Here is a 19034-nt window from a genome sequence, read left to right as displayed (position 1 = left end):
TTGCCTCATGGACCCAGGTGTGTCCAGAAAAGGAATCTTTTACAGTGATTCTGCTCTCGTCTTAATGATCAGCGCGTAGTCACCCCACGTCTGCTGTCCTTGAGGCATTATTCAGGGGCTTTTGGTGCGTTCTCTCGCTAATCCTGATAGCAGCCCTAGGCACTGTGCTGTCCCCATTCCACAGGTGGGGAAACTGAGTACTGTCTCAAAGGCACATCACTTTCTTGAAGTCCTTTCCTCTCTTAGTGCTAATGTTCTGCTGGGAACTTAAGCAGATGTCCACCTCTTGAGACTGATTAACTCACAGCAGGGGAAGTTGGGTCTTGGGGTGACTGTTAATTGGAGGTTAGTGGTGTGTGGCTGAGGGAAAATTGTCTGAGAAATGCATTTGCCCTTCAGGCCCAGAACCCCGAAACCTTGTGCTGGAGCCTGCCGGGGCTGGCTGTCGAATTTGGGAAGTTCAGAAATTTTGTGAGATGATATGAAATATTAAGGTGTATTAAAGTATAATTAACTTACATGGAAGACAAAATTAACAAGGACTCAAAGCTCATCACTTCCAAATTATTTTACTGTTTTCTGTGCTGTGGAGGATACTAATTGGGACTTCTCTTGGGTCTGTGTGGTAGAAATACTGTAAAATGGCCTACAGCTTACACCTCTTTCCAGCTCTGTGTTCACTGACTTCACATTGTGCCTTGAAATCAGCCACAGGAGTATCCCCAACGCGGAGATTAGCAAATACTGTCAGTCAGGGCTCAACGTAGTGTTTTGTTGCTTGACTACACTTAAGAATGTGGTAAAGAAAAGGTTAACTCAAATGAAGTGTGGACCTTCACTGAGTCTGCAGCTGTTACATGGGAATAACAAAAAATCCTGAAGACATTTTTCGTCCGATATTCAAAAACTATCTGATTCAGAAAAAGAATTTGCTTGTGTCATTAACAAACAAGTGACATTCCCACACATGTGTTCCATGTTTCACTTTTGTCTAACTGGTCAACTTAAATAATTCTGTCCACTAACATTCATGTGAGAACTATACTTGTCAGTTGTAACCATAGGTTAACTACTAATAGAAGAGTCTGGCAAAACTCCCCTAAAGCATTCTGTGAAAACCAATTGCCTACAAAGAAGTTATAATAGAAAGTACTATAGAACCCATTGTTGAATACTTGCAAGCATCCCTCTGCCTGTGGGGCATCACTGGTCTGCACACTTGGCACCTGCCAGAACACCTCCCAGAACCGCAGAGCAAAATTCATGCCTCCCCCCGGAGCACTGACACCCTTTTGGACATGATTGAAATAGTTACACAGCTTTTTATACTGCTGTTAAAAAAGAGAAGCTAACAAACACACCGACTCCTTCTGGTATTGAATTTTCTGCATCTGTCTACCCGCAAAAGAGAAGACTGTCAGGATTTCTTTAAACTACCGCAAACCAGGTCACAGATAAGTGTCTTCTGAAATGGGGTGCGTTTTGTTGCTGAGTGTACATGTACCTTTTATTGCTAATGAAGATGATAGGACCCATTTCCAGCTATCTCTGGCTGACGCAGTAGGATTTTTACCCCCAAAGACCATAAGCTAATAGACATTGCATGTTAGTGTACCACACTAAGGAAACATTAAGGATGGAAAAAACGAGAATTGAAACTGGTCTCACATTGACATAGTTGAGTGAATTAAAAGTAGGTTAAGAGCTTATCAATTTCTGGTTTTGTTTTACTTCTACCCTGTACCACTTTCTAGAAGTACTCCAGAAATCTGTGGATTGTCATGCATATTTTTATATTCTCATTTATTTAAATCTACTTTAATTGGTTTTGGACCATTTCCACAAACTGGATTTCTGCCTGACATCCCACGGTCTAGAAGGTGGGACTGTCCTGTCTATTTTAGCATATAAATAAGAGAATTTTCTTTGACCAAAGCATATTTTCTTTGAGCAAACTGTAATATGTAAAATTTTGAGAATTACCATCCTTTTCACCTTACTATTATGAACATCTAATTTTTGTTAATGAAAAAAAATGAAGGGAGATAGGTAGAAAGGAGGAAAGGAAGGAAAAAATAAAACACAACAACTAGGGACCCTTCCAATATTTTGTGGAAAATTTCTTGTACAGGATCAGCAATGCTGAAGTAGAAGGGATAAAAGTAACTGGGCAATGTAGATATGACTTGGGTTTGAACGGTCATCTTAATGGAGACAGATCCCGTCTGCAGAGTTCTTGGTTCCCTTAGAAAAGTAGGTGGGTTGCCAAGTAGTGGTGGGAAATACTTACAGTGCACATTTCCCTGGTGACTATTAGGCAGGATTTTTTTTCTGGTTTTATTAAGAATACATCAGGTTCTTTATTTCTTGGGATGTCTGTTTTACCTAATTCATCAGAAATGATGCTGAAAAGAAACCCTGACAAAGTATTTGTCTCTTGGGATTTTGTTGGTTGAAGCAATGTGGATGTTTGTTTGTTTGTTTGTTTGTTTTGGTGACATTGAAGGAAGCAAGATGAAGTCCATACGGAAGTAACGATCTTTTTTTTTTTAACTTTTGAAACTCACTGCTGCAAGAAACATACAACTTAAATCCAAGGTCATTGGCTGCAGTCTGTTCAGAAGAGATAGATGATACTTGTCCTAGAGCATGAATGAACCCCCCTGGTGATATGAAATCATGAAGAATTTAAGTCACAAGAGCCCGTGTCCAGGAAGATTCTGGGCATCTGTTGTAGTGTGACCACAGTTGAGGCCTTGACCAGTCAGGTGTCTCTTCTTAACCTTGAAGCCCTTCTCTGAACTCTGCTTTCTTTTATCTGACCATACTGTCCTGAATCTAATAGGATGAGGCCAGATTTTTAGGGTCAGTCATTTAACAAATTGAGTACCTACTACCTTATGGAATTTACATTCTAGCATAGAACAGCCGAGAAGCCAGTGAAAACCCATTCCTTTATTCATCTAAAATCAATCGAATGCCTGTTGTATGTCAGGCACTCTTCCACAGACCGAGGATTCAACTGTGAAAAATTCAGTCTTGTGTGAGTGGTACAGAGCCTGCAGTGAGAGTTAAAAACCAGAGCCTCTAATCCAGCCTGGAGGGATCCAGGATGCTTTCCTTTCTGGAAGAGGCCGAGCTGGAGTGAGAAGTCAAAGTCCGGTAATGCAAAGAGGACTTTGCAGGGAAGAGAGAGCTCATATGTAGTCTTAGTAAAAACTCCCGCAGTGGACGGGACGTCGGGTGGCTCAGATGGTTCGGTTCGGTGTTGCCTTTGGCTCAGGTCATGGTGCAGGGGTCCTGGGATCGAGTCCTGCATGGGGGGTGGTCTCCGCTCAGCGAGGAGTCTGCCGCTCCCCCTACTTGTGTGCTTGCTCCCTTTGTCTCTCTGACAAATAAATAAATAAAATCTTTAAAAAACAAAACCAAAAAACCCAACTCCCACAGTGTAAAAATCTGAGCTGTTTTTTAAGTAATCGAGGATTTCTTCTCATTGACCTGGGTAGCCACCGTTGTTTAGGGGATTTCTGCACATGGGGTGGGGAGCCACAGAGACGCCAAGAGCAGAACAGGCAAGAACAGGAAGTGGGAAAGGGATAGGAAATGAATTTGGGTGTCCCTTTCCCCTTCCCTCAGGCTCTTCCCTTAAATACCCTCTCACTTCTGTCCACCTCTGCTTGTTTTCCTAATCTCTCAGGTCTGCCACAGTTAAGGGGTGTTTGGTCCAAAGGTCAGTAAATCACTGTTTTTGATTCCACATTTACCGCGAGCTAAAAATCACTATTTTAGGACAGGTGCTTTTCCTCACAACAGTCCTGAGAAATAGGAAAGGGGTATCATCATCGTCATCGTCGTCACCCCTTTATGGGTGAGGAAATTGGTTTCCTCTCCATGAGTGACTTAGCCATGTCCACAGTTAAACATGGCGGTGCCACATATCCTGGAACTCTGGGTCCCAGGCTATAGAATGTGGCAGCTTCAGGATCTGTCAAAGCTCGAGTCCTGGCACTGTCACTTGCTGGCCAGGTAGTATAAGGCAAGTTCCTTAACCTCTTTAACTTCCACTTTTCCCTTATTATTAAATGGGCTTTAAAATAGTATTACCTCCTAGGATTATTATAAGGGTGAAAAGAGATAAGGTACATAAAGTGCTTGACAGATAGTAAGCACTCAATGAATATTATTATTCTATTATAATTACTGGGCACTAAATCGGATTCTGTGATTACAAAACTGAGTAACATAGCACCAGCCAGACAGACAGCGGCATAATTGACCACATGGTTATGGGATAGACTTGGAGTGAGCAGTTGGCATGATGCATTGATGTGCTTCCACTGAGAGTTGGGGACAAAGGGTCCAAAAGTCCCCACACTGCAGATCACAATGAGACTATGACCTTGGAGATAGAATTTCACTCACCTTGAAAGGGTGAGCCCAACCAAAAAGATGTATTAGTTATCTATTGCTAGGTAACAAATCACCCCAAAATTAGCACCTAAAAACAAGAAACGTTTGTTATCTTACAGTCTCTGCGGGTCGGGAACCCAGTCACTGCCAAACGGGGCGTCTCTGGCTCAAGGTTTGTCATGAGGTTGTAGCAAGCTGCCGGACTGTGGTCCGGGCTGTGGTCATCTCCGGGCCGGACTGGAGCTGGGGAATCTGCTTCCAGGCTCACGCAGGTGCCTGTTGGCAGGCCTCCAAAGATCCACTTCCAAGTTCACTCACATGGTTGCTGGCATCCTTTGGTTCCGCCTCACGGACTCTGTTTATCCTGTGGGGCTGGAGTCAGCGCTTTTTCTGGAGAGGGCCAGATAGTAAACATGTGGGGTTTTGCAGGTCAAACAACGTCTGTTGCAAATATCAGCTCTCTGCTGTGTAGCACAAGGCAGCCCTAGACAACTCGTAAGTGAATGGGCATATCTGGATTCCAATAAAATTTAATTTACCAACAAAAGGTGGCCTAATCCCTGCTCCAGATCTCTACAAGGACAGCAGCATGGTTTAGCAAAACTTAGCTTCTCCAGGCTTCTGTTCCCAATCTGTAATACGTGTGGGTTAGGTTAGTATTTTCTCGGGGAGTTCTCACCCCACAAATGCTGTGATTTTAACGTTAATCTTTATCCAGAGCCACTTACTAGCCATTTGTTTGTTCCCTCTCTCTCTCTCTGCTAAAACTAATAGCTTAACCAGAGTGTCAAAATCCTTTACAAATCTCCATTTAGAATGAAAGAAGTTTAAGGGACAACTTCACTGACATGTTCAAGTTCCTCCTATGAAAGCCTGTATTCTCAGTGACTCATGGTGCGACAGGCCAGCTTTGGGGCAGAGGGTGATGGACTCTGGGCAGCGGGTTCTTGCCTGCCTACATGAGAAAGAAGAGGGCCAGAAGCTGGAGGACCAGTAACATCGTAATAATAGCTACTGGGGATTGATTGCTTATCTGTGCCCATTTAAAGTGTGTCATCCGTAAGATACCAGCTCTTAAGGTTCTTAAAATACAGATACTTAAGGAATCACAAATAGTGGAGTCTCTACAAGAGGTGAGAGGTGACCCCCACCCCCAAGAATTTCCCTTAAAGTAATTGCTCAGAAATCTGTCCCTAATATTTACTTTTACATTACACTTAACGGGGAACATACAACCTGGTTTTTGTAGAACCGTAGGATCACATCAAGGTCTCTGAGACATTGAAAGAGTCCTGGATTACTTTTTTGTTATTTTTGGAAGCTCTCAATATATTAAAATAGTAAAACAATGACAAAACAGGATTAGAAAAATTAATGTTTTAAATGCTTGCGTGTACTAATGTGCGATATTGCACACATGCATCAAGGTGATAGAATTTTCCTGTTCTTAAGATAAAGTATTTGTTCGTGGGGAGTTACAGGTGATCTGTTATGGAAAAAGGTGACTGAAGTCAAAGCTGCGTGATGAGTATTGTCTTCTTTCAATACAGATTGATCTGTCAATACAGATCTGGGCATGTACTTCTAGACACTTGTCAAGAGTCTGCATCTGAGGCCCTTCATGAATGGGAAGCCCGAGGAAATTGGCCTCCTGTATCCCATATTCCCTGCCTGCACCCACAATGCGAGGCTTGGTTGCATCCATCCCGTCATGTGAAAGACTCCATGGTGTCAATGAATAAAACTTAAACTCTGAATCCTTGCCTCACCATGTGCTGGTTGTGAAACCTTATGTGAGTGAGTTAAGTTTGCTGTTCACAAAATGGAGCTAGTAATACCTGTTTCAGAGCTGCTGGAAGAAAATGAGGTGGTGGGTGTATCGTATCAAACACATAATGGATGCTCAAGTGTCAGGTAGCATCGTCACCTTGCATGCGTGCGCACACACATGCACTTTCATGCATCTGATCCATCCAGAGCCCCAAATTTGGGTTTTGAAAATCCACTGATTTCAAACACTGCCTGCCAGGGCCCAGGGAAGAGTGTTGTGGCGATCACTGCCCCTGAGCTCCCATTGACGCAGGAACTGACAGCTCTAGGCTGGGGTGACCTGCCCCGGGGCTCTGCCTCCCTCCCGTCCTCCCCTGCTCCCCTGCTCCCCTCACCTGCCCTTGGTAAATGAACATGTGTGAGACAGTTTGTACATCTGAGACAAGTTTTTTATGCCACAAATGTGAGAAAATTGAGACAGAATAGGACTTTACAAATAGAAAACATAATCTCCAAGGGCATCAGAACGCCTGCCTACAGATTTACAGGATGACTGTGAGCCCTTGTGGGGCCCCTGCTGCTAAGAGAGCCATACCTTCCTCCCTCCTCCGGAAGAGCTTGTGTGCAGAGAAAGAGAGAAGAGATTCAGTTAGTAGGAGTCAGACTCTCGGACCTGATTCCCTGGGGTCTGTTGTGTGCAGTGCTGTTGGGGAAGGAGGATTTCTGCCTGGGACCCGTCTTTGCTGGGCTGATTTTTCTTGCTCTTTGCCTGGACTTGTGAGTTTGAATAGTAGTGATGCCTTGTGGTGCCAGTGTTTCCCAGTTCAAAATGGAGACACAGTTTCCTGGCTGGCCTCTCATGGCTGGGTCCTATGGGGTCATCTTTGCTTCATATCAGAAGAAAATTTTTAAAAGGAAAGGCAAAGAAAATCAAAACCATCTCACACATTATAATTACATCATGTTTATTTTAAACTTGGAAACTGCAAGGAGGGTGACTTTACCAAAAATGGGAAGTTCCAGAAATGTTAAGTGTTGGAGAAGAACGGTTAATTAACTGGCTGAGGGTCACTCCCCGAATGATTCGCACTGTTTAAAACAATCATTATGGACCTTATGTGTTGTCATGGGAAAGGCTAGAAACAAAATGTTCAGTGAAAAACGGCGTGAAGTTATTTATATATTGTGTAAAATCAGTATGTAGATGGACATAAACTAAAATCCTGGGGGAGAAAGTGAACACATAACACAGGGTTAGGTTGCTATGATAATTCCTGACATTTTTTGCACTCTTTTTCCCAAATTTTGTGCTTTTATGTCTGTATATCATATCTATTTTTATATACATTATATGAATATGTATACATACGAACTACATATCATTTTTTAATGAAAAACTTCTTTAAGCATTTGGAAAAGATTGGAGATATTTGTGAGCAGAACAGATGCAAAAGAAAAAAAGTTTTTATACTTAAAAATAGTACTTAGAATTTGTACCAAGGACTAAGCTTTAAAATCCATCAATAGATGAGTTAATTTTACACCCTATACTGTAGATGATTGCGCTTTACTGAGATAACTCGGATCTTTCTTTTTTCTGTAGAGATTCTAGATATAAATCATGGTTTTGGTGTGGGGTGGTTTTTCTTTTTTGGTTTTTTTTTGGGGGGAGGGGTTTTTTTTGGTTATTTGTTTCTGTTTTCTTTTTGTTTTTCTGTTTTGTTTTGGTTTTGATTTTGGTTTGTTTTTTTTTTTTTTTTTTTTTTTTTTGGTTTAAATGGCATTTCTCTTTGATCGGTGCTTCGCCCAAGGAAAAGATATTTCCTTGTGCGAAGTCCTGGTTAACTTCTCATAACCTCAGACAACAAAGGGCCCCTGTGTGAGGACGCAGAAAATTCCTCTGGAACACAGGGAAAGGCCCCCAGCTGAATTGCATCCAAGGAAGATGTTGCAAAGCTTGCAAAGCTTGTTCGAAGAAAGGAGCCCAGCTGGAGATCTTTTCTTTCTATTCAGATATTGGCCCTGCCTGGGGTGGGGGTGGGGAAAACCCTTAAAAGAAACCCCAAAAACAGGCCTGAATGCACTTACAAATTACCAGGAAAAGTTAATTCTTGCAACCGGTGTTGGTGCCAACTCAGGCTTATCATATGTAGAGTTTAACTCCACTTGGAAAGAAACTTTGTTTTTCTCCTCATGGAAGTTAAAGAAGATAGCAGGGATGGACTGTCCACCACGTAGTATAAACTCTGAGCGAAGACCCGTCTGCGGCTAGGAGACGGGCTGGCTCAGCTCACCTCAGCCACCTCTGCTCTGGGTCCACCCTGGAGCCCAACACGCTGCCCCCGCCTGTTACTATGAACTGCAGGTCTCGTCAAGGGGGGCCCTTAGCGTGGCATTCAGTCCCTCCCCACAGACCTGCGTCCATATGTCCCACCATGCTGTCTGTCCAGCACCCACAAGCCTTCCCCTCTACCTCCCTTACATCCTTCCCCTTCTCCTAGACCTTGGGAGGTGCCACTGGGTCTGGCATGTCCTGGGCTTTCAGTAAGTGTCAGTGCCCTTCCCCCTTCTTCTCTTTACCCCCTTTGAACAGAAATTCCCCTTCCTGTTATAGGTACTAACATTCCTGATCAATGATAGATCCTTTAACAAAAGCCAGAAAACAGGGTAGTAATGCGATGAAAGAGCCAGCCCTCTCCTCCAGTGCTGGGGCGGGGGGTGCTCTTCAGCAGCCTACTTATCGCCTTTTGGAGATTAAGAACAATGAGAAGAATGGCGGCCGCCATCTTTGTGCTTCTGCCACCTGTGTATCCCAATCCACAACCCACTCGCATCTAAAAAAACCCACTCCTCCCATCTAAAAAAACCCACTCCTCCCATCTAAAAAAACAAAGGCCCAGAGAGGTTGAGAGATTTGCTTGAGGCCACAGAGCTAACAAGTAGTGGTGCCAAAATTCAAACTCGGGAGTTTCTGTGTTCTCCAGAACTTTTCCCTCCTTCCACTATGCAGAAGTGTTTTCCCAAAGACTCACAGAGTCTGGTCACCAGCAGCATTTGCTCCCAACATCCGTGCGTGGTCAAATAGGATCAGGGGACATAAGAAATGTCCTTTACTAGCTCCCTGGGTGGCTCCAGTTGAAAACTAAATTTCTAACAGAGTAAAAATTCCTTCCCCTGTTCAAGTAACTTAGCTGGTTAAACATCAAGCTCTGCAAAGCTTTATTTACTAATAGACCCATGGAATGTGATTCCCTTCAGGGGTTTCATGTACTTGAAAACACTGTAAAAATCACCATTTAAGAACCTCTGGATCAGCACCATCCAATAGAACTTTCTGCCATGAGCAACACGTTTTATGTCTACATTGCCCAATATGGTAGCTTTTGAGCACTTAAAACGGCTGGCTGGTGTAACCGAGGAGTTGAACTTTTAATGTATTTAATTTTAAGTAATTTAACCACAGGGGGCCAGTAGTTACCATATTGTACACAAAGCTCTAGAATATTCTGAAAGGTTGGTCTGCACATTTTCATAATACTTTGCCTGTAAGTTCTATCATACCACTGGGTCATAATTATTAGTGTTTTGCCCACCTCACTAGGTTAGAAGCTTTATGTCTTATTCCATCTGCTGTGATCATCTGCTAGCACATGGCCTGGCCCACAGTTCTAGATGTTGAATAATTAATGTAAGTTAAGTACATGGATCTGACTCGACTTTCTCAAAAGCATCGTTGCTACTTCTTGCTATCAGCTTACCCTTTCTTGAGATTTTGCTCTTATGACTAGATTGATTCCCACATCTTCAAATGAAGCCCAGACTGCTCACTTGTGAGCACATTTTTCTTTCCTCCAAGGAAAACCCTCTTTTTTTTTTGGAAAAATCACTTTTTTAGCTGATTATTTGGGGTATTTGCCTCTGTTTCTCTAAATGAATGCTTCTATTACCATGTCTTGGTTTTCTTTTCTGTTTTAGACATTATCTTCCATTATGGACGTGGATTTAGCTTCCATCCCCTGCCCCACGGCACCTAGAAATCTTCCCAATCCCCACTGTGTACCTTCTCCAGTTTTAGTTTGGTGAATATCTGGTATCTACTAGAACTCTGTAAATGCTGTTCACAGCCAATCCAGGTATAGAATTACCATTCCCTTCCCACATAGCTTTTTCTCTGGAGTCATAAATGGCTCATTTTTTCATTTGTTCAGTATTTTGCATACTTCACTGATTCAACCCCCAAATTCTTTTCTTATTGTATGTATCTGTCTTCTTGGGCTCCTTAAGTGGTTCTATCGATTTCCTCTCTTAAAAGAAAACTGCCTGGAGCCTTCTTGCCTCATCCAGTCTGAACGAGCTGTCCTTGTGTCTGTGTCCACTGCTGGCATTCTGGGATCTCGGCCACCATTGTCCTGGGGGACACATTTGTCCTTCTCCTGTGCTTTATGTCCTCTTTCCTATAGCCCTTTCCTTCCCCTATTAGTTTACTCCTTCATTTGTTACATTTTCTAATAGCTTCATTCCCAGAAGGGGAAGGAGTGTGAATGGTAAATTTTTTGAGACCTTTCATATCTGAAAATGTCTTTATCCTACCCTCTCATTTAATTGGCCATTTGGCCTGGTTTAGAATGGTCTCTGTGTGTGTGTGTGTGTGTGTGTGTGTGTGTGTGTGTGTGTGTGTTTAAGGAGTCTAAAACCATTCTGATCCCCAACTCTTTAGATATGATCTGGTTTTCTCTTTCTAGAAGCCTATATAGGATCCCAGTTCTGAAATATCACAATGGTGTGTCTTGATGTTGAGTCTGGTTTTGACTGTGTTGGGCACTTGGTGAGTGCTGTCATCTAGAAACTCGTGTCCTTCAGTTATGTGATGTTTTCTCAGATTACTTTGTTGATGAATTCCCTCTTCCTTTTATTTGTTCTTTCTTTTTGAAGCTCCTGTTACTTGGATGTTGGACCTCCTGAACTGGTCCTCTAATTTTCTTTCATCTTTTCTATTTGATTTTCTATAACTTTATCTGTTTTGCTACTTTATATGAGATTTCCTCATCTTTTTCTTCCAGATTCTCTATCGAAATATTCATCTGTCTTTTTTTTTTTGAGATTTATTTATTTATTTGAAAGAGAGAAAGAGAGAGTCCAGGGGTGGGGGGGAGGGACAGAGAGAGAGGGAGAGAGAGAGAATCTCAAGCAGACTCCCTGCTGAGTGCGGAACCCAACGTCAAGGGGCTCGATCTCACCACCCTGAGATCATGACCTGAGCCAAAATTGAGAGTCAAACACTTAACCAACTGGACCACCCAGGTGCCCCTGTTGTCTTGTTTTAACTTCCAATTTGGTTTTCTTCTCCCTACTTTCAGTTTTAAGTGCTTTTTTGTTGGTTCATTGGCAGGTTGGGTGCTTTCAGTCTGTCTTTCCTGTTAGAGACTTTCCTCAGGTGTCTGGAGGACAGCTAGAGGGTGAGTGCCAGCATTCCCAGAGCCGAGGAGGGTAGCAGGCTGAGGCTCTCCATGCTGCATGTGCACACGTTCACTTAAGCCCCAGTTTTGGGTTCAGCACCCCTGCCTGCTGCTGTGTGTTTTCTACTATGTTCCTAGTCCAGAAACCCTGCTCTACCCTTTCCAGACACTAAACTTACATTCTTTGGATGAGAGAGAGTGGAAACCACCCCAAAAGCTGGGCAGGCAGAAAGAGATTTAGGAACCTACCTACTTCTTACATACCTTCCAAATCATCCTGATTCTAGCCCTCCCCTCTTTGTCCCTACTATCTAAAGCCTTTAAGGATTCTGCTAAATTGGGCTGGGTCCTGGCTTCCCCCACTGCTGATTTCCATACTGCTGACATCACAGCTATGGGCTTTCTGTTTTTATTGACCGTTGCACTCTCTGGGAGCATATGTAGCCTCTTCTTGTTTTGTCACGGGAGGTGGCTGGCTGTGCTTGTCCTGCCTGCACCTTTCTCTTACCATCTCCCCACCCATCACTTCAACTCAGTCAGCTAAATGCTGAACTCAGGCTCTCTCAAATACTGCAAGTGCTTCTCTTTCCACCTGCCCTATTTGTGGAACCACCATTCCTCCCATTTGTCGGCCTCCAAGAATAGGAATAATTTCACTAATTCCTTCTTTTGTTACACAAATCCTTTTGTCACACAAATCCAGATCATGGAGATCTGGCTTTTTTTTTTTTTCCATAAAACTCAGTACATATCCATGGAAGTCCCACTTTTATTCCTTTTTGAAGAAACAAAGATAATGTGATCATTGGACTCAAGGAGCTTCCAGTGAGTGGCAGGGAGAAAAACAGAAACTGACTGGTAGATGATGATGATGGTGATGGTGATGATGGTGTTGGTGATGATGGTGATGATGGTGGCGATGATGATGGTGATGATCATGGTGGTGATGATGGTGGTGATGATGATGGTGATGATGGTGGTGATGATGATGGTGATGATGGTGGCGATGATGATGGTGGTGGTGATGATGATGATGGTGGTGATGATGATGGTGATGATGGTGGTGATGATGATGGTGATGATCATGGTGATGATGGTGGTGATGGTGGCAATGATGATGATGGTGATGATGGTGGTGATGATGATGATGGTGATGATCATGGTGGTGATGGTGGCAATGATGATGATGGTGGGGATGATGATGATGGTGATGATCATGGTGGTGATGGTGGCAATGATGATGATGGTGGTGATGATGATGATGGTGATGATGACGATGGTGATGATCATGGTGGTGATGATAATGGTGATGATGATATGATGATGGTGATGGTGACAATGACGAATGAAAAATCATAGCTAACGTTAAGATTACAGTTTGTGCAACACTGTACTTCATACTCTACTATGTTCTTTTTTTAAAAAAAAAGATTTATTTGAGAGAGAGAGAAAGAGCATGCGCGTGCACAAGCAGGGGGAGGGGCAGGCAGAGGCAGAAGGAGAGCCTGATGCTCTCCTGAGCAGGGAGCATGATGTGGGACTCCATGCCAGGACCCTGGGATTATGACCTGAGTGGAAGGCAGACGTTCAACTGACTGAGCCACCCAGGCACCCCTATACTCTACATGTTCTTTCACTTAACCCTAACTACTCTCTGAAAAAGGTACTATCATAATTGTTATTTTACACATAACAAAACGGATAGTGAGGCAACATAACTTTCCCAAGACACTACATATAGTAAGTGTATAAACCAAATTGCTAAGAGAAACCAGGGCCAGTAGAAATCAATGCCTAGCTCAAAAACCAAGGAAAGCTTGAAAAAATAGTTTTCCAGATTTGCTTTTTGCTTTGGATTTCTCTTTGATACCACCACACCAGGCTCTTTTCTTCTCGTCACTTAATTCAAAGGATCAATTCTTAGCAAGACTCTCCGTACATAACTCTTGTAATTTTCCCCATTTGCTGATAACTGGTGAGGCTTTCTAATATATTGCTACCATCCTGCCATTTGCTGCTCGAGAACCTACTTCCATCACCATTCTTGTCACATTTGGTCTTCTGTGCCTACTTTCAAGGGCACCAGTAACCTCATCACATATGCCATTTCCATCCCCAAACCCACAGCATGGGCCTTTCCATTGTCTTTGTACAAGTCATATTCTTTCCTACCCTTTTGTTTTTATTAAAACTGTCCTTTCTAATTTCTACCACCTCTCATGTCCCTATTTTTCCATAAAGCATTTCCTGGCATCTCAACTACACTGGGATTGCTTCTTCTCCTAAACTCCCATGATACGTAGAACTGAGTAGCTTTACCAATCACTGGGTCCTCACAATGCACAGCCCAGTGTAATGTCAATGCTATCTTGCCCAGCAAATAAATTAGTCACGTACCTATGGCACCAGCAAGGCAGGTGTGCCAAAATATTTTCTTCTTTTTTTTTTTTAAAGATTTTATTTATTTATTCGACAGAGACAGCCAGCGAGAGAGGGAACACAAGCAGGGGGAGTGGGAGAGGAAGAAGCAGGCTCATAGCGGAAGAGCCTGATGTGGGGCTCGATCCCATAACGCCAGGATCACGCCCTAAGCCGAAGGCAGATGCTTAACCGCTGTGCCACCCAGGCGCCCCCAAAATATTTTCTTTTGAAAGAATTTATTTCAAAAACTCATTCTGGGGGAAAAACAGAATTTCTTTGAAGTGTCTTATTTATGGTTATTGTTTTTGTTTTGATATATGGTCTTTATATAAGTGCTTAAAGGTGACAAAATTTTTACTCCATCTCTGGATATTCTCAGTTTTCATCTTAGAAGGTTCTTGGGTAAATGGACCATGTCTTATACTCATAAAATATTCATATAATTGAGTCTAAGGCTGACACTCATTTAACATAAGATATTATTGGTAAAGTGTATGCGTACTATATTCCCGAGATAACAAACAATAATTAAAATACCATATTTCATTGAATATTAGATGTCATAGATTATAATATGTACTATTATTTTATATAACACAAAAATAGAAAATAATGCCACCAATTTAACCGTAATGTGCCAGTGATTGTAAGATGCATTTCAGTTTTAGAAGTGTTAAAAGGCAGGGGCTCAGTGGGCCAAACAGACAGCTCTTGATTTCAGCTCAGGTCATGATCTCAGGGTCCTGGGATGGAGCCCCACGTCGGGCTCCCTGCTCAGTGGGGAGTCTGCTTCTCCCTCACCCTCTGCCCCTCCCCCTGCTCTCACACTCTCTCAAATAAATAAATCTTTTTTAAAAAAGTGTTAAAAAGCAAGTGAATACATGTACGTCTTAGATTTGATTAAATATGTACACTGTTTAATAATACATTGGCATTAAGCATCTTAAAGTTTTCAATGATACTTATAACTCACACTGTTAAAAGATATGCATGTACCATCTATGTGCAAGTCACTGTGTCAGAGGATGCCACATGTGGCTAAACAATGACAAAGGCATGACCCCTCCCTACTAAAAGTTTACAGTCTAATGGAGGGAACATTGCATAAGTGAATCACTATAATCCAAGGCAAATAGTGATCAGAGCCATCCAAGAAGTTAAACATTCTATAGAGATGAAAAGAATGAAGTAATTACCTTTAATGGGGATTTTTAAAAAAACCTTTATGGAGGAGATGGTACCTGCAATGAGGTGTGAAGGGTCAGAATTTTGCAAATTATTAATGGGCAGAGAGGCATACCAACTGGGAGAAATAATATGTCCAAAGGCATAGAAACAGGAAAATATAAGCATGTTTAGAAAGAGCAAAAAATCCAGATGGTCTGGAAATAGGAGTAGCTGGGGAAGTTGCAGAGATAATCCAGCAGAGCCACTGGTGCCATATCGTGGAAGGCCCTGGGTGCCTAGCTGAGGTCATTAAAGACTGGGTAGGCAATACAGAACCACTGCAGGCTTCTTAAGGAGAGGATGGCTTGTTGAGAGCAGTTATGCGTGGCTGGCTCCATCTTATTCTGTGGATCCCAGTCTAAATGCTCCGTCTTCAAGGTCCATTCCCCACTCTTCATAGGTTCTCACCTGAAACTCCAAACTGCCACATCCAGCTGGTTTCCTATGATGCACTTGACACGTGGCAAGTCCACCAACCACATGGCAAGTTCCAAGTTCTTTAAACACCAAGCAATCCAGAATATTCCCTGTTTTGCATATAGGGCTATGATTTTATAAGGCACACAACACGGTGTCTCGTTCACTGCAGTTTCCTGGTGCCTGGCACACAGTAGGAATTCAATTATTTGTTCACTAAATAATACTCCATCGTTTCCTGTCTCCTCTTTGTCCTGTTCCCTCTACCTGCAAGGCCCTCCCACCACATCTCACCATCATTATGTTTCCATCTACCGTGGTTTCTCTCAAATTCCAGTGAATGCCTGCTTCAGGTGCTGCTGGCCCCAGTTGTACAACCCCCCAGCCCTTTAGTGTGTGCGCCTCTGATGGCATTATTCGTACCCTGCATAATAATTTAGTGATTTGTAGACTCCTGATATCTCCTTGCCCTCCACAACCAGATGGCTAGCTCCCCAAGGGCTTGCCTTTCTCATGTCTTCCTTACCAAGTAATATTTGAGTTGAATTAGGAACACCGTGGTAAAAATTAAGAATAATAGAAGCATGGGGTGCCTGGGTGGCTCAGTCAGTTAAGTGTCTGCCTTCCGCTCAGGTCATGATCCCAAGGTACTGGGTTTGAGCCCCGCATTGAGGCTCCCTGCTCAGTGGGGAGTTTGCTTCTTCCTCTGCCCATCCCCCTGCTCGTGTTCTTCCTCTCTCAAAAAAATAAATAAAATCTGAAAAATAATAATAATAATAGAATCATGTGACATTTGGGCAATGTATTCGATTTTAACAAATTATTAAACAATAAATAATACTGAGTGAAAACACATTGTTGACAAGAAAATGAAAATGAATTGCCAAAAGGATATAAACATTCTGATATTATATGACAAATTTGAGGCAGTATTCATGATCTCAAGTAGTGATTTACTTGGAAATGGGCTAAGAGCATTTCTTTTAAAAAGTTGTGTCCATATATAAGTGAATTATTCTAATAATCACAGAAAAATTGGTAAAAATCTGAACATTAGCTTTACTTTCTCAAATCTCACATATCATTAGTTTTACTAGGCAAAACTATTTTCTAGGGGCACCTGGGTGGCACAGCGGTTGAGCGTCTGCCTTCGGCTCAGGGCGTGATCCCAGCGTTATGGGATCGAGCCCCACATCAGGCTCCTCCACTATGAGCCTGCTTCTTCCTCTCCCACTCCCCCTGCTTGTGTTCCTTCTCTCGCTGGCTGTCTCTATCTCTGTCAAATAAATAAATAAAATCTTTTAAAAAAACTATTTTCTAAATTATGAATTTTATTAAAATATTGTACATGCATTCATTGAAACTTGGACTGTTTGATATGTCTCCTGGAAGCAGATTCCTTGAATTATTTTTCTGTTTACTTGAAACTTCACCCATCAGAGGTGTATGGTCATGTGATGTTTATTAAATAACAACTGTAGTTTTCTGTTATTGAACAATTACAGCATGCCCAGCATGTGATAGACTGCTTACGTGTTGCGCCATTTAAATTCCACTGCAACATTATTTTATAGAAGAAAACACCGAAATTTGGCTGGATTGTTAATTGATTGCTGATAGTCAACAGCTCGGCTGCAGACCCAGGCCTGGTGGGTTTCAAGACTCTTGTGTTCCTGGGCCAGGAACTCCATTCCCCCACAGCACTGCCTAGCACCTCCTCGGAACACACTGTCTGCTGTCACTTCCAAGGTGTGACTTGGCTGGGAACAGGAGGCAACTTGCAGACTCAATTTGCAACTTTTTTTGTTGTTGCAGGAAGAGAAGTTAAACTTGGAGAGAAACCTAATGGACAATCTCTGCAACAGGTAAGCTATTTTCTTTTCTTCTTCATGCTTTGGGGAAAAGTTCTCTTCTTTCCGTTTTCCATTAAATTTTCCATTACTCAGTCTTTCACTAAGTTTTTATTACCAGAAACATTAAAGCCAGTAAATGAAGCAATCCCTAAATTCTGTTTCTTTCTGGCTTCATTCAGGTTTGAGTAGAATTTCGTTATTTCCTTTTTACTTGTGTTGTTTCGGTGTACAATTCTAGAGCATGTGAAATGAGCATGACCCAACTAAGTCTTCACACTGAAAGATTTACAATATGAGGAACTGAAACAAGGTGGCGGAACATCGCCTTGTTTGAGCTTAGCTAGAAACATGCCCACCAGACAACTCAAACGTATTGCCGCTCAGCCCATGTCCACAAGTGGCTACAAAAGCGCAGTGAGTACTCATTTGGGGATTGCAGGTGAATTTTAGCAAGTTAGATGAGTTAAAGCAAATATGAAATCCACAAATAACGGAGATCAATTAGACCCATAAAGCAAGTAGATTCCCAGGTACCTGGGAAGCTCTGTGTAAGTTTGATATTTTTATCATCATCATTATTATATGTTATTAAATATCCTGAGGACATTGGGCACCTTTGAAAAGTTTTATAGGCAGGGAGAGTGATATGATTCAGATTTGTGTCCTAAAAAGATCACGTGACTTCTGTACGCCCAGTGTCTCGGGTGGATGCAGATGACAGGAGGATAATGTTGTGGGCAGGGCAGTGCACATGGAGAAAAGAGGGTGGGTCTAAGAGAGACAGTGTAAGAGGCAGCATTCCTGCATTCATGTTGCATTCCCCCTGGAATGTGGTTCAGAACTCCACCAGCACCATTATCTGCTCCCCTTTGCCCACAAGCCTTTCTTAGTCTTCCCAAGATTACTAAGGTGCTCCTTATTTAACAATGGGTGATGCATTTTAATCGTGTTAACACGAGTCATCTGCTTGTATGTTTTTTTTCTTTAAGATTTTATTTATTTATTTGACAGAGAGTATAAGCAGGGGGAACAAAAGGCAGAGGGATAGGGAGAAGCAGACTCCCCATGGAGCAGGGAGCCCAACATGGGGCTCGATTCCAGGACCCTGGGATCATGACCTGAGCCAAAGGCAGATGCTTAACCGACTGAGCCGCCCAGGCGTCCCCTAGATCACGTGGTCTTAATAGGAACCCTGAGAGATTACATGTTACTGTGTTCCCCATCTGATGGCTGGCAAACTGAGAAGTTAACGGGCTCACTGGAGATCACCCAGCTTTGAACAGGCCAATCCAGATTTTGACTCCAGAGCCCATTCCCATAATTGCGACACTAGGCTGTCTTCTACATACTAGTTTTTCAAGTGTCTTCCTCCTCTTCTCCTAGACCTCCTATTGATTTTATACATGTTCTTTGGCCGATCCTTCTGGTAATGTGGCCAGAAAAATCATAGCGATCATGTGCTAATGCCAAGGGCATCTCT

General features: G+C 42.6%; 1 protein-coding gene across 1 annotated transcript in view; it reads left to right on the top strand.

Annotated features, from left to right (window-relative positions):
* Positions 1–19034, top strand: part of C11H4orf19 (chromosome 11 C4orf19 homolog) — a 37301-nt gene that overhangs the window by 2457 nt on the left and 15810 nt on the right. Inside the window, exon 2 of the mRNA XM_019806472.2 lies at positions 17517–17566. The gene's annotated coding sequence lies outside the window, so the exon portion shown is untranslated. The remainder of the gene's footprint in view (positions 1–17516; positions 17567–19034) is intronic.

The sequence above is a fragment of the Ailuropoda melanoleuca genome, chromosome 11 (assembly GCF_002007445.2).
Source record: "Ailuropoda melanoleuca isolate Jingjing chromosome 11, ASM200744v2, whole genome shotgun sequence".
Lineage (NCBI taxonomy): Eukaryota > Metazoa > Chordata > Mammalia > Carnivora > Ursidae > Ailuropoda > Ailuropoda melanoleuca.
The sequence above is the reverse complement of the archived record's forward strand: the minus strand, read 5'-3'. Positions and strand labels throughout refer to the sequence as shown.